Source organism: Colobus angolensis, unplaced genomic scaffold (assembly GCF_000951035.1).
Source record: "Colobus angolensis palliatus isolate OR3802 unplaced genomic scaffold, Cang.pa_1.0 Scaffold46, whole genome shotgun sequence".
Taxonomy (NCBI): domain Eukaryota; kingdom Metazoa; phylum Chordata; class Mammalia; order Primates; family Cercopithecidae; genus Colobus; species Colobus angolensis.
In genome coordinates, this window is record NW_012118043.1 from 7,826,664 (window position 1) to 7,839,454 (window position 12,791).

Here is a 12,791-nt window from a genome sequence, read left to right on the forward strand (position 1 = left end):
TTGTGTTTTTGTTTTGTTTTGTTTTTGTTTTTTGCCTTGTCGATTCCCGAATAAATTTTTTGTTCTTTCTTTTAACACGGACTTCTTTATTTCCGTCCCGCCTAAGTTCAGCAGCTAGTTAAAAGAGAGAGATTTTCAGCACAATTGTCTTTTTCAGAATGAGCTAAACAAAGATTGAGAGCAACCAGGGGTGGCAGGCGTTTGTGGCTGTCGCTGCTGCTTTGTTTTCCTGGGGATTGTTTGTTTTCTGTGTCATCACTGACCCGCTGCGGCTGTTTAACGTCAGCAGAAAGTTCGTTCACAAGGCGCGACTGTAGGTAGGACTTGGTTTATTTTTGTACCCATTCAAGTTTGTATTCTACCTCATATACAGTTGTACTAGGTATATGGGCTGGCTGTGTTTTTATTATTGTTCTCAAACTTTTCGATTTTGAGTCAACTATAACAGCCAAGAGTTTGTTCCGAATATTAATAGATAAAATTCTGGTTGTGGAAATGCGCTGCAAGCTGCTAACCTCTGTACAAATGTGAGGAGTGACTGATTTGTTACTTTTAATAGTCAGAATTCATTTACCTTGAGATATGGGTCGGAGATTTGGAGGTTTCACTAAGGATTGAACATACTTTGTGGCTGTAGAAATTTAGTCTTTTTTCTTTCTCTCTCTTCCTTTACTGAGATCTTCAAATAACGAATTAAGATCCGTGCTTCCGCGCAGGCACAAAGGCGTTTGACCTGGTTGCAGTCTGGTTCTCCCAGGCGGATTAGGGGGTGGTCGGCCTTCACTCTTCTGATGGGATAGATGATTTCCGACTTCTGATAGGATAGATCCGCTGGTTCTTGAGGGCTGCTGCTCAGCTGAGACTAGACCCCGCACCCAGCGGTGTGTCCCTCACTGCCCCGGTCTATCTCGCGGCCTGGCCAGCAGAGTGGCGGCAGGTCCAGGCCGGCTGGTGGGCCAGGAGCGGTCTTGCACCACCAGAATGAGCCTGCAGGCCTCTCACTTCAGCCCTCCAGTGGTCAGGCGGTAGGAACCTCAGGGTGGTATCCCCGTTATGTGTAGTTGGGCCCAAGTGGCTTCTGCTCAGAATGCCCCCCGCCCACCACAGGCATCCTGCGAGAGACTACAAGGCAGGAGACTAAGCCATGGGGATTCTTAGGGGGCATCACCTCAAGACTGGGACTGGAGCCTACCAGGAACCGGCAAGAGCAGGATGGAGAGGGAGGCTCAGCTGGAACAGGAAGCCCTAGAGGCTGGTCAGGTCTGGTGTCTGGGTGCCTTTGGTGTCCGGCTGTTCCACTATCTGGCTAAGGGGAGTTGCAGAACAGAAAGCAGCTTGCTATGTGCGTGTCTGTTTGTGCTTTGTCTAGTGTGAAAATGTAGCCCATGGGCAATTAATTGTGTAGTCTGTATCTGCTGCAAATGTGTGTATACAGTGTCAGTTGTGCATTGGTGACAGGGTGGGAGGTGTGTGTGTCTGTCATTCGCCTACAGAGTGGGCATTTATTTTCGGCATTGTAATAATCATGTGGCTAACACTTAGGAAGTGCTTACTGGGACCACAGTGTGTGTGGCATTCATACCTCATTGGTGATGTGTGCATTTGTGGGTGTGTATTCCTGGCTTGCTGAAAAATAAAATAATATGGACAGAGCCTTTGCTTCATCAGGCAGAGGCTCCTTGTTCTGAGGCTGGCTGTGAGCACTCCCCCAGCTGCTGTCTGAAGCAGAGAAAGCAGGGGAGGGAAGTCTCCAGGGCCAAGCCCCGGTGGGCAGGTAGCAGCCCACCTCCAGTGAGACAGAGAAGTTGTCTGGGGCCAGCAATGGAGGACCAGCCTGTCTGCTCCCTGAGAACTGAAAGGCAAAAGGCACCCAAGGCTGGGAAGAGAGCAGCAGCCTCACCAAGTAAGGAAGATGAAATGAAGGAATCAGTGAGGGTTTCCTGGGTCTACACAGGGATTGAAGGAGGTGAGAGAAGGGGGCCAAATCATACCCCACTTTGCCATGAATGCCCACAGGAAAAATCTGTCTAACTCCAGCCCTCGGGATTTCTCCAAAGCTCTTAAGTTTGGTCATTTTTCTCTGTGCCGAAAGTTTAGTTCAATGGCAGGCTTTCTTCGTCTCTCATTTCCTTTCTCTTCTCTCCCTCTTTGCACTTTTGAGTTTCTGTTATAGAAGCTGATTTAAGCAATTCCTGAGGGCAAAAGTATTTAAGAGAGTTATATAGCAATTATGCCTTAGCATATACAGTCTGGTCTAGATAGCTGGGCCATGCATGTGTATGTATATATGTTGGCCAGTGTGTAAATACAATGTAAATAGAGTTTAATACAAATACCCGGCCAGTTCCTGAATGTCCTAATGAGTTGTTCTTGCATGAAGATTATGTGTGTGGTGGGTGTAAACATCCTCACACACTGCCGACAGTATGAGCCCCCTCCTCACATTTACACAGAAATTCTTAGAGTCACCTCCACTTCACTAAAATTGCCCAGTCAGAGTAAGTGGGTTGGTTGGGAGAAAGGGGGGGGGTGTCCTGTTCTCAAGAGGGACCTGGAGAAATCTTTGCCATTGAAGTACATGCACCAAGGGACTGTGGGAAGGGGACCTACAGAGTTCTGGAGATGGTCCTGTACCTGACGACAGAGGGTATTGACGGCCTGTTTCCCGCTTGCATCAGTAAATAGTTCGCTGCTCCACATCTGAGGCTTAGATGAGCAAGAGGCCCTGGACCTTTCATCCGAGGTTAGGTGCATCCAGCCTTTGCCAGGGTTTCCCGGAAGCCAAGGCTGGAGATGGAGCTGCAAGGAGCCCCCTGGTGGAGGGTGGGAATTGGGGCCAGACCCAGGCTTCATGCAGTCGGACAAGCAGAATATGGGCCAGGAATCTGAGTCTGGCCCAAAACAGTTTGCTCTCAACTGAGCTCTTCCCTTTATGAAGGCCTGGGCCAGGCTTCATGGATAGAATCGCCGGACCAGACTCCTGGCCTCTGTGGGTGGGGGTCTAAGGCCAGGAAACATCTTGATCAGGCTCAGGACCCCTGCAGTGTCCCCATTCTGCAGATCTAACCTGGTGGTGACCCTGGGGCCCTGCCCATCAGGCCTGCCACCACTGTGTGGCAGTCCTTGCTCCTTGGAGTAGACTGTGGGACCCGTAGAAAATGGGAAAGGATGGGACTAGGAATCCCATACCTTAGGGACAACCAGGAATTAAGGATTCTTAAAACCGAGCAGTCTTAGCAACTTTCCACTTTCTGGAGAGAGGGCTCCCAGTTGTCATAAAAAGAGTGTCTTGGGTCTAGGAACCCAAAATTATATTACATTTGAGGAATCTTAGGTCCTAAGAAGAGAAGAGACCAACCAGAGGTCATCCAGCTATCTGTGGGGCAAATGGCCTCCGAAATTTTAAAAGGAGACTTGACAGCAGCTGAGCCTAGCTGCCACTGATGCTCAAGGGAGCTGTGTATTAAGGGAGAGCCTCCCAGGAGAAGAAGGAGGCACAGTCTGAGCTATGGGCAGACTGTGCCACAGAAACTGCTGCTGTGCAGGCTGTTTGCCGCACAGGCTTGGTGCTGAGCTGTAAAAAGCTTGTTTTGGGATCTTGTCACTTCGGGGAGGTGGCCTGTGCAGAATAGGACAAAGACCTGGCCTGTTCAGCCAGGAAGAACTGGAATGGAACCTGGTGTCCTCTTTAATAACTATGTAACCTTGGGCAAAATACACATTCAAATTTCAGTGTTCTCCTCTATAAAACAGAAATACTTATGTGTGTGTATCAGAATTATTAAAATAAATTTTCTAATTTTTAAGTGCCCAGTTTATAGTAGATGCTCAATAATGTTTTTCCCTTCCCCTATATAAAAAAAGGAAGGAAGCAAAGAAGGAAGGAAGAAAGGAAGGGGAAAAAAACCTTTAGTGATAACTTTCTAGGATTTGACTTCCTAACCCACCCTGCGAGCATCTTCCGGGGCCAGGGGCACGCGATTGCATCCATCCTGCCTTAGCCCCTTGGCCATAGTAGTGAGGCGCACGCGGTTGCCGTCACAGCGAACACCCAAGCCCTGAAGGCACACACGGTGGGCTCTGAGACCTCGTCCGGAGCTACTCCAACCGCCCTCTCGCTTCCCGCAAAGCGGTCTTCACACGTTTAGGAGGTTTACTCTGAGAAAGGCCGTGCCGACCCGAGAAGCAGCACCGACCCAGGGGCTTGGGGCCAGCCACAGCCCCACTCACAGGCTCTCCGGGTGGCGCCTGCAGTCCTCACGCGCCTCCCTCGACTGGTTGATTTCTTCTTTTCTTCTTTTTCTTTTTTTTTTATTTTCTTTTTCAGAAAAACAGAAGGCAGCCACCGGGCCAGAGGTTGCAGGGTCAGCCTGTGGGCGAGGCTCTCCTAGGCCTTTGTGGATAAACGGGAAACCTGAGGGGCAAACGCAGGAAGCGGGTTGGGTCGAGTTGCGGGCGACGGAGGCGCCGCCAGCGGGTGGAGAGAGAGAGAGGCCCGTGGCCGGGAAGACCCCGGCCTGGAGCGCCTCGCGTCCCCGGGGCCCTGTTGCCGGCGCTGCAAGCCCAGGTCTCGGGGCGCGGGCTAAGTCACCTTGCCAGCTCTAAACAAAATTCGGGAGAGAATGAGTCGGCCAGTCTGGGCACAGGGTGCTCTCGACTGCGGGGCGGCGGGCGGAAGCGCAGGGGCCCTGATTGCCCCCAGAGGTGCTAAGCGCACAGGGCAGTGGCTGCAGAGCCCCGGCACGAGACCGACTCAGATCATCCACGTTGGGACCTCAGCCTGCCCGGTTGTCCTTAGTAATAATAATAGTATGAAACTGAGTTTTAAAAAAACCTTTCCCCGCATTTTCCTCTATGTACAAGGGAGAAAAAGTATTTCTAGGCAGTCAAAGAAAAAAAAGGGGCAGGGGGGTAGTATCCCAGGAAACTTTAATCTGTATGGACGAGGAGCGAAGGGGAATATGCCTTTTGCCTTTTTTGTTTGTTTGTTTCTAGAAGAGAAAAAAAGGAAATTCGACACATATTTTTAAAAATCTTCCCCCAACAACCGCTAAAGGCTGTGAGTGTGAGCAGAGAGCCAGGAAACCAAGCCCCCGCCCGCAGTGACACCGGGCCTTTGTCCTCCTTCCTGAAGCCCCCGCGACTGCTGACCGTGGGGAGATAAAGGCCGGGTCAGGACCCTGTGGAATCCCGAGGGAGGGGCGGCGGGGCCGTCCCACTGACCACTTTCAACCCCATATAGGGAGGTTTGGTGGGCCCAGCTGATCCCCGGAACAGGGGCTACAAGGCCAGGGGCTGTCCCCACACCCAGGCTCAGAGGAGGCACGGATCTGCCTTTCCCCCACGAAAGGCTTCTGCCACTAAATTCCTTGGACCTTGCTCCCACTAGCGTTATGTTGTCCTACTTAAGGTCTCCTGAGGCGTTAGGGACTGTGGCTCGCCACTGGACCCGATCCCCAGAAACGGAATCGTGCTCAACCTCTGTGGCGACTCCCGCTTTCGCTACCGCTGGGCTCGGTTGGCCGGCCAGATCCGAACCCGTGCATCGCTTGTTCTAGCTGCGACTCTCAGGGGCGCCTCTGTGCCTTCTCCGGTCCTCGGAGACTCCTCCAGCGCCCGGCCTCGAATTTTCTGCGCAACGCTCTCCTATCAGCCCAACGGGTCTGCAGAGAAGGCGGGAGAGTGTTTGTGACCCTGCCCTGTCCCTTTCGGTGACTTAAAAACCCAGGTCGCGGCGGAATCCAGCCTCCACGGCATTGCCTTTGCAGGCAGCAGCCTTGGGCTTACGCCTGAGGTCGTTTTCTCCACAGACACTTCTGGGTGATGCGAGTGCTGCGCAGCTCAGAACCCTTGGAAGGATGAGAGGAGGACAAGCCCGGCGGCCTGCCAGTGCGGTGGTGGAGGGCTCTTCTCCCACGCACACCGTAACAGTCTTGGGGCCCCCGGCCAGCGCTGCAGCCCAAAGAGACCCGGCAGACGCATTTTCTCCCAGGCGTGGCAAACCTTGGCTTCGCCTCCCTTCACCATGGCTTGTGAGGGCAGGGGGCCCCCCCGGGGGCCGCCTTCCCTGACCTGAATGAGTTAGGGACCCTTCTTTATTTTCAGTGAGGGTGTGACCTGGGGAGATAAAGGAAGGACGACACACCTGGGAAGTGGGGCCCTGCAGCCTCTTGTACCCGGAGCAGCCTCCTTCTCCGCTCCCTCCCCTCACCGGCAGGCTGGGGGTCTTGGTCCCCACTGAAACTGGAGCCGCTCACCGGCCGGCAGATGAGAGATAAAGGAGCCCGGAGGCGCCGAAGCGCTGACCAGCAGACCCGGATCCGGACTTTCCGGCGCGCCAGAGCAGCACCCGAAACCCTACTTCCCGGGTGGCACCGACTCTGCTCGGAAGAAATGGGTCGGCTGAGCAGCTCCTCCGGTGCCACACGGTGTCCCCAGACAGACAGTCGTGCTCGCGTGTGTACTGTGCATGCACAAGACTGCAGGATGATGTCCTGTATGAGCCCTGTAATAGCCCCTTTGCTCTCAGCCAGACGTACATGCACACGTGTGTGCATTTGTCACGTGTCTAGGGACAGGTGTTCATCTTTACACATACGTGATGTGTATGGGCACACATTTGTAGAATGTTCTAGCATCTATCCTGTTGGCTCCTGCAGGCAGGTATAGGGCTGGCTGCTCATAAGTCATCATTACACCTCACATTTACACAGGCCTTTTCAGTTCTGGCATGATTTTCAGAATCACCCCGGGAAATACTCTCCTTTCAAAGTTTACAGATGAGGAAACAAGCCAAAAGAAGCTAATGGGTGCCCGTTTGCACAGACTCTGAGAGAGATCGAGGTCAGCCAAAGATCCCGCCCGCTTTTGAACTTGGGTGTGTTGGCCGAATGTGCTCATAGATGGGTCTGTTTAGCGCCCCAAGCGACCTCAGGTCCGGCGGGCCTTGGCCCTTCACCAGGCTTCCTGGGAGACCCACCGCGCCGGGTGTTGGGTCTCAATTCCTGTGCTGATAAGCACTATCTTCTGGAGCTGGGTGATCCTAGTGCCCAGGGCGGGAAGTAGGGAGCTGGCCGGAGTGCCGCTAAGGCGATCCCGGCGGTTCCACGGCCGTGGCTGCCCACGCGCAACTGGGTTGGAAAGCCTGGCGGGCCTCGGTCTCTAAAGCAGCCACGCCAGGCAAACGTGCGATGATACGATCCTTTCGGCCCACCTGCAAAGCCAGGAACCCAAGGTTGCCGGAACAGTGAGGAAGTTCCTGCTGTCTCGAATCCCTAGCGCCCCTACAAGACTCGGAGCCCACCATGCCCATTTTACAGACGTGATTAGTCGGAGGCTAGAGCGGTACAGTGAGCTGCTCAAGTTCAACGTCAATTGAGTGACCAGAGTCGGGACTGGAATCCCCAATTACGTGTGTCTGAATCCTTAGTCCACAGTCCCTCTGCCCCAGCACGGATCGCTGGTACCTCTGTCTCCCGCGCGGCCAGGAGCCATCCCGCTACTAGCCTCCGACTTCCCTCGCCAAGAACGCGAAGACTATCATAGCTCTCACCAGCATCATTTAAAAGGTTTCCACACGCTTGGAAGCTGTTGCTTGAAAACAAATTCCCTGTGTGCGTTGGGTTTTGTTTCTTTCTTTCTAACCCCTCCTGAGGCATCTGGTCCCACTCCACCCTCTAAGCCCTTGCCGTCGCAGAGTGAGGCTGCCTAAGGGCTGTAGCTTGACCACATCTCGGGGATGCCCTTGGGCCTCTGCGCCGGGCTCCTGCAGACTGAGGTCGCTGGTCTCTAGGCTCCAAGGCCGCCTCTACCCCGCAGAGCCCGGGAGCTGGAAGGGAGCCCGCGGTTTGGCGAGGTCGCCGTTCGGGCTCACGTCCTGGAGGCTGCCCTCTGCTGGCACTGGGCGACATTACCGCCGCCTCCCTCTGCGGCCCAGGAGCTGCACCCACAGGAGCGGCTCGCCCAGAGCCAGGCGACCCCATTCTCGCTGGGTCTCCAGAGTGGCTGCCGCACCTTCAGCCACTGACAAGACCCTCTCGTATTTCTCAATCCGAGACTTCTGCTCTGCCCCCCGACACCAGAGGCCCCGGTGCTCGGACCCAGGGACAAGGCAGAGAGCTGGAGCTCTGTGCTGGCAATCCCACCTCTTTGCGGCGCCAGCCGGGATCCGCAGCCAACCAGGCACGGCCACAGGCGGACGCTGGGGGACTCCAGGGGTGGCCCCAGGCTGTGCTCGTCCCCTTTACTCTCCGCCACCATAGCATTGATTGGCGCCCACGGGTCCCGACCTACGCCCAAAGGAGCCTGCCCTCCCCCTTTCAACCCCACTTGATGGTAGCCTACTCGCTTGGCTGCCTCTATTTTTTGTAGTGCACTTGTCTCTCCAACCAAATTAAGAGCTCGTTGACGACCGGAAGTGGCTGCTCCCTACCCGCACCGCACAGGCCTCGCTCAGGTTCTGCTGAGACAGAACTGATTCCAGAGGCCCCCATTCTTGCCGTTGAAATAAACCTTAGGCAGACACTTCTGCCTGCTGCATCCATTCTAGACAGAGTGGGGTAAAAATTACTCAGTCATCATATCTATGCATTTCCAGTGCTATGTATTAGGACTTTCACATTTTCACTTTTCCCATCACAAAGACAATTCAAACTGAAGAAAACTGGGAAAATAAAACATTAAAATGCACAAAAACACCAAAGCTACAATAATCCCATCCCTCCTCGAGGTCACAAGGTAACCATGGTTAACATTTTGATGGCATCCTTCCAGTCTTTTATTTATATATTTCAGTTAAAATAAGTCTAATTTCCAATAATTAATAAATACACATAAAATTTGCAGTTTTGCATCCTGCTTGTTTTAACCTTTTGCCATAGGGTTTTTCTCCATATCTTATTCTTTGAAAAATGATTTTCAATTATTGCTTAATAATCCATCCTTTGGATGAACCATAATTTTGTTATACACCAGAACCAAGTATCTGTTTTAGGCCCAGGAAAGTCTCCCTAAGCCACACTCTCTGAATCAGTCTTGATCAGTTAATATATAATCAGTAGTTGATCAATCAATGTTGAGCCTTTCTTTTCAATTTTTTTGTTGTTGCTGTTCTTTTCTTGTTTGTTTTGAGATGAAGTCTCATTCTGTTGTCCAGCCTGGACAACAGTGGCACCAGCTCAGCTCACTGCAATTTCTGCCTCCCAGGTTCAAGCCATTCTCTTGCCTCACCCTCCCAGGGAAGCTGGGGTTACAGGCACCCGCCGCTATGCCTAGCTAATTTATGTGTTTTTAGTAGAGACGGGGTTTTACTATGTTGGCCAGGCTGGTCTCAAACTCCTAACCTCAAGAGATCCACTAGCCAGGCGCAGTGGCTCACACCTGTAATCCCAGCACTTTGGGAGGCCAAGGTGGGCGGATCACGAGGTCAAGAAATCGAAACCATTCTGGCCAACATGGTGAAACCCTGCCTCTACTAAAAAATACAAAAAATTAGCTGGGCATGGTGGTGTGTGCCTGTAGCCCCAGCTACTCAGGAGGCTGAGGCAGGAGAATCGCTTGAAACCAGAAGACGGAGGTTGCAATGAGCCAGGATCGTGCCACTGCACTCCAGCCTGGGCAACAAGAGTGAAACTCCATCTCAAAAAAAAAAAAAAGAGAGAGAGAGATCCACCCACCTCGGCCTCCCAAAGTGCTGGGATTACAGACATGAGCCACTATGCCTGGCCATTGTTGAGTCTTTTGCTAGCCTAACAAAGAGAGTCATGGTCTCATTCTCAGGACACAAAAAATTCTACCCAGATATTAGGGACTGCCTTGACCTAGAAGAGGGCCTTCTAGCCCCTGCTGCCAGCCATCTCCCTCTGCTGGAGACCAGTGTAGCTAGAGTGGTGAGAGGGATGAAAGAAAGCAGGAACCAGCAATGTGTCTGAAGAGCTGTCCCAGCCTGCTTCTAGGACCAAAGCCCTGTATTCCCAAATGGCACACAAGATGATGTTTTTGACCTGGGCTACTGTGTGCAGTGTCTTGTAATGGTTAGGAGTCAAACTTGCCTTCATGTAATCCTGAGTCTTCCCCTTAAAAGGTGTGTGACCTCAGAAAAGCTCCTCAACTTCCCTGAACCTCATTCTAAAAATTGGAATAATAATGCCTACCACATCAAGCTCTTGTAAGTATTCAAATAAACGACACACTTAGCCTGTACAAATAAATCATCAATACACGGTAGCTACTGCTTCTTTTGCCTCTGCAGCTACTATCGCTGTTGTTCTGGCATTAGCTGTGGTCTTGGGGATCACTGCAATTGCCCTCTCCCTCAACTTCTGACCCCATTGCTACTGTTAAACACAAGCCCAAATCCTGGCACTAAGCCGGATCCAGGTCCTCAGGGCTGAAGGAGTCATTTCCAGCATTCTGGTTGGGCTGCTCAGGACCTTCTGACAATCAGGCCTGGGCTTGGGCTGTTTATACTAGAACCGTTAAAACAGGAAAATATGCAAACCCTTCATTCACAGGGATCCGGCTATTGTTGGGTCAGAAATGATATTTTTGTTTCTAGAGTAAAAGGTACATTTGCTGCCTTACACACACACACACACTTTTTTTTTATTCTTTTGGTTGTGTCTACAGAGCTCAGAAGGCAAAGTAAATGATCTGGTTCATTTGACGAGCTCAAGCAGCCAACCTGGAAAGGTCCCTTTGGCCTGATTGATGTTTATATGTACTCCAACGAGCCTGAACATCACTGGGCTCTGTTTAGTTCATCCACAGACTAGGCCCTTATCCATCTCCCAGACAAAATGCCTCCAAAATCCATCTCCCAGAAATGATAGGTTGATAGCAATGCCGCCTCCATCTATCTAGGAGGCAGTTAAAGAGGAATTTAATTTTTTTTTTTTTAATTAACCCTACCAGCCTGATCCCAGTAGACTCAACTGCACATCAAAATTTCATGGAAAAAAGTTTTTAAAACACAGATTTCAAGATCCTCTTCAAACTAAACAGCTTCTGCCTTTGGAGATGGCGCTTGGCAATCTATGTGTTTATCTGTAGTTCCTCCAGGTGATTCTCAATAAGCCTATGGAGCCACATTAGGGAATCATTGCAGTTCTCAATTGAATTGAAAACAGGTTTCTCCGGGTGGACTCCAGAAAATCCAGAGTCCAAACAGTCTTCCGTTGGGACCACATGGAATTAGAAAGAGCTTGGGTGTAACTGTGGTGGGGGAAGGGAATACATATTTGTTTTTGTGTGCTGTTGTCTGTGCACACGGCAGGCCTCTTTGGTCACAAGTAACATAAACCCACTAGAGCTGGCTTTAAACAGGTGGCTGGGGTGGGGAGTGTTTTTATAAGGATTCGTGAGTGACCCCTGGAACCCCAGGCAGGGTGGTAGCCAGACTCCCTGAAGGGCTGTGCTGCAACAGGGGCTGAGGTGATGGCAAGAACCAACTTTTCCTGCTGCTCTGGTCAGGTCTCTCCTCTGCTCCATTTGAGAGAGGAGCACCAGTGATAGCTGTAATTTCTGAGTGCCAGTTCAGTCTTCCTGTGTGAGAGACCTGATTGGTATCCTGGGTCAGGTACTGTCTTGGAGATACACCAGTCCTGTCAACTGGAGCTAAGGAAGAGGGTCTGCTGTAGCTTCTGATGGTCCCTCCTTGTGGGAAGAGGGCAGTCATGGCACTCATGAGAGACTAAGCAGACACCCCAGAAAGTCTTATTTGTTTCAGTCTAGCCTGTCCAACCACTCAAGCAATAGCTCAAGGATTTTTTATCCTAGCTGCACTACAAAATTGCCTCAGGGGCTTTAAAAAACTATTGTGCCTTACCTTCATATCTTGGGTGTAGCCAGAGTGTTGGGATTATTTTTTTAAGCAACACTGGTGATTTCAATGTACACCTAAGGTTAAGAACCACGGCTGGGGGCAGTGGTTCATGCCTGTAATCACAGCACTTTGGGAGGCCAAGGCAGGCAGATCACCTGAGGTCAGGAGTTTGAGACCAGCCTGGCCAACATGGTGAAACCCTGTGACTACTAAAAATACAAAAATTAGCAGGGCATGGTGGCACATGTCTGTAGTCCCAGATCATCAGAAGGCTGAGACAGGAGAATTGCTTGAACTCGGGAGGCGGAGATTGCAGTGAGCCAAGATCATGCCACTGCACTCCAGCCTGGGCAACAGAGTGAGACTCTGTCCCCCACAAAAAAAGAACCATGGCAATAACTAAATAGGGAACCTATTAGCCATTTGCTAAAGATATAGTTGAAAAATAACCAATTAAGAGGAAAATTATTAAAATCTAATGGTTTGCACATGGCTTATTTTCATCTAAATTGGACATACCCTAGTCCAAATTTCAAATGCCATGATTATTTACATTGACATTTTCTAAACTTCTAGACATAAATATTATGTTAAGTTCCTTTTGTAAAAAACTAGCCTTTCTGGAAATCCTGAGGCACCAGAACAAAGGATGGCTCCCCATGGCCTCAGCTGACCTGCAGGCCCCTATAGACCACCTGCTCTTTCTTTTCCAGGGTCTCCAGCTTGCCAGGGCAGTCTCAAAGCTCCCAAAAAAAACCCCTGAATTATACTGATCTTGCTGTTTTTTGCCCCCACCCACAGGCCTGTGCTTCAGGGTGCCCACCCAGGAGCTTCTGACACATTTTCTGGAGGTCAAAGAGGATAAACTCTACCCCTTCAGCCAAGCTGGCAAACACTGATCAAAACTTTGTCCTAGTCCAGGAGCAGTGGCTCATGCCTATAATCTCAGCATTTTGGGAGACTGAGGCAG

General features: G+C 51.1%; 1 long non-coding RNA gene across 1 annotated transcript; it reads left to right on the top strand.

Moving 5' to 3' along the window:
* Positions 1–292: 292 nt before the first annotated feature.
* Positions 293–9,088, top strand: LOC105523332. The gene is made up of 3 exons (XR_001003587.1): positions 293–317; positions 1,669–1,903; positions 5,811–9,088. It is a non-coding gene; the product is annotated as an uncharacterized LOC105523332 (long non-coding RNA).
* Positions 9,089–12,791: the final 3,703 nt, after the last annotated feature.